Source organism: Gekko japonicus, unplaced genomic scaffold, assembly GCF_001447785.1.
Source record: "Gekko japonicus isolate JY-2015 unplaced genomic scaffold, Gekko_japonicus_V1.1 scaffold335, whole genome shotgun sequence".
Taxonomy (NCBI): Eukaryota; Metazoa; Chordata; class Lepidosauria; order Squamata; family Gekkonidae; genus Gekko; species Gekko japonicus.
This window is the reverse complement of record NW_015165840.1, coordinates 33,271-36,696: the sequence shown is the minus strand read 5'-3', so window position 1 is coordinate 36,696 and position 3,426 is coordinate 33,271.

The following is a 3,426-nucleotide window of genomic DNA, read 5'->3' as shown; positions in this document are numbered from 1 at the left end:
TAAAGAAAAATCTAAAACCTATTATCAGAAGAAATGCTAATAATTATTGCTCAGTACTTTCACCTCACTTCAGTAGTTTCACCTCCAATATGTCTGCTTATGAGGTTTCCTACTGTTCAGGAAGGAAGGGGGGGAGAGAAACTATGATCTTTCTACTGAGCAGTAATTTTTTTAGGATACAACCTACATTTTCTTTTGCCCCAGCTACTACTGTGGGTATTCAAACATAAGAAACCCAACCCCTCTTTTTAAAAAAAATCCTCTTCCCCCAGAGAAAGTCTTGCCATCACAGAGAACTGAGGGGAAATGGGGATGACCATTGGATATAAAAGCATTTATAAGGATCTGGGGGAAAGCATGCTGGCACCACAGGGATAGCAAGTGGATCTGTGTTGGTACCACTCTAAGGAGAGAGCTGTTTGTAGGACCAATTCTTTTAATAATTAAAAAATCGATTTGCCAGACAAGCATTTTCTGGATATCGAATGGAAAAAAAAGTTCCCAGACACTATCCTCTAAACCCCATAGCTCTCTTGATGGTCTTTGAGTCAGATAGGGAATCCCACAATGGATGTCATCCTCAACACTCACCCTTTGGGATCCATGCATGCTCACAACACTTTCATTATCCAACTCCCCTGAAAACCCTGCCATAACTCCCATCTTGTGAACAAAGCATGGCCCAATTTCAACAAATTACTGCACACTGTGTGGCAAAAGTTATCAGATTGCTCAACATACAACCAGATCAATTTTTACCATGTGATGTTGGGGGGGGGGAGAGTAAGTCATATTGTTGTATGACAAAACAGAGGAATTCTTTACTAAGCATCCAGATTTAATGCACAGTGAACTTGGGAGGCACTAAGGATTGACCTTCAGAAAAACAGACACAACCTGGAAGATTATGTCTTGGTTCTCTCCGTAAAAACTCATTGCTCTTCCTACATGTAGTGGGATGGGTTTTGTCATTTTTAACTAAGTGAAATACAGCCATGATGCAACACAAATACCTTAATAAGATATAGAAGAAAGGTTAACTCAATGGCCCAAGGTGAATAGTTTATTTCCTAGTTTATTAACGTAAACAACATAATGTTATATACTTTGTTTCCAGATAGATGTGACACACAATTTTATTCTGACAATCAACAAGACAATCAACGTCAGATGGCATCAGCCATAACAAGCAACATGGAGGGTGGGATGACCAAAGCATCCAGATGGTAAACCTGAGCCACCAATGCTCTGAGTAAGACTGGCACTGTGCGGATCAGATCTGTCTGTTAAAAGGCACCATTTCTCTTTGAAAAGCGAAGGAATTTGTTGGGATTTTAATCTCTACAGCGCAAACCAAATCAGAGTTACATCTTTATAAGTCCACTACTGAAGTCAATGAGCTTAGAAGGATGTAACTTTGCTTTGAATTTAACTGGTAGTGTCTGAACGCTTCATTTTAAATATTCAGTACTTCGAACCTGTCTAATGAAGAAAGCAAAATAGATTTTTGAAAGGCATGCTTGTTTTATATATATATACACACACCCACGCATATATATACACGAATGCCTTTCACTTCAAGACACCCAATTAAACACACTTCTGTGTTTGTCTTCAAACACCTGGTCTCCCTCTATGTGCTTTTAGTGGCAGAAGCCCACTAAAATAGGCTGAAGACTAAACAGATTAAACCAAAGTATAATCCTTCCATATTTTCTGCCTTTTTATTATACATATAAATTTCTCCCCTTTGTGCTGTATTTCCTTAAAATCAGTAGGTGTTAAGTTTGTTGCATTTTACCCTGAATGGAGTAACCCATTGTGCTATTACAGCATGTCAAATATCTGAAAATGCTGAATAAAACGGATATGAGATTAATGTGTGAAGGACAAACATTTAGGCAGTGTTTAAAACGCTGCATGCGAGCATACAGAATTCTGCCCTGGTCATGCCCAGTTTGATGTTCAACTGTTGAAATGGTTGGGTAGACAATTACATTTGACCTAACCATGATGCTGGGAAGACAAAAGCCCTCTCCTGGGGGACTCTGCACTCCCAATGGTGTGTCATGTAGCTGCTCTGCACAGAGAACAGCCCAGTTTAAATAACATACATATGCAAAGACGCTCAAGAGTGTGCTTCTGCATCACAGCATTATATTTAAATCCAGCCTTAGTTTAAAAGTGTGGCATCAAATTGTTGGGGAGGTGGTTTGCCACTTTAAAATCTAAACCCTGGGGCAGAATCCTGAAGTTCTGCATCTAGCACTTTAAACCCTGGTAGGGGCAGGTTTAAACACACGTTAGCTATGTCATCCAGTCTTGGGACACTGGACATTCAAATGGTGCACTAGGGAGATCCAGACATATTTTGGCTGGGCATTTACCCCCCACAAACAAAGGATGAAATCCAGCACACACTTGCTTCAGATTATGTCCCACTGAATTCAGAAAAAAAGTTATTTTTCAGAAAATATGGGTAGGGAACTGGGATGCACAAATACATTTTATTCGCCCACACTTGGAATGCCTTTTAGCCTTTTTTACAGTCATACCCTAAACAAATTTGATGGACCATCTAAAACAGTTCATGAACAACTGGAAGAAATGATAAGTGTCAAAATTATTTCATTTATGCAGATGAAAGGAAATGTTTTCAGAGCAACCCTGAGAAAATGAAAGGTTTATAAACTGTCAAACTTACACTCTTGATAAGAAAAAGATGGCTACTCAAGTGTTTCCAGCATTTTACTTGTCTGAATATAAAATGTCTTCAGATGTGTACAAAGATTAAAACCATCTCAATATACCTAACTCCACTCTTCTTCTGTCAATCACATTTGTTGCCAAATTCTGGTTTCCACTGATCTACACACAACCTAGATGGTTTGTTTTACTGACAATTTTTAGAAGGTATCATTCCACAGTCTTCCTGCAAAAAAAGTCATCATGCTCCTTTTAACAACGTTCTTCCACAGCAAACAAAACATCTACCCAAAGGCTTAATCTTTAATGACCTTTCGTAAGAAAAACATTTTAAGTAACGCCAGTTTGTTCAGAAAGCTTCTTCATATTCCATTATGCAAAACAAAACCTTTAAAAAGGACACACTACTGTAAAATATACCATACCTACAAGGACCTTTGAATATACCACTTGATTTTGATTTCCAAGAGTGGCTCTATAATAAAAATGATGCATGTCTACAGCCTATTTGCCTAACTGCTGTATCCCTATCACGCCATTAATGTTGAATGAACCTAGAAGGAATCAGGGACTTGCATAACAGACGGGATTGTTTGTCCTTGTAAGATGTTTGTTCATTTCAAAACCCACTGAAGTCACACAAGTACCCATCAACTTCTAGTTCTTCGCCCAAGGGTCTTCACAGTTTTGCAGCCATGAAATTGATATGTGGTTTCACCA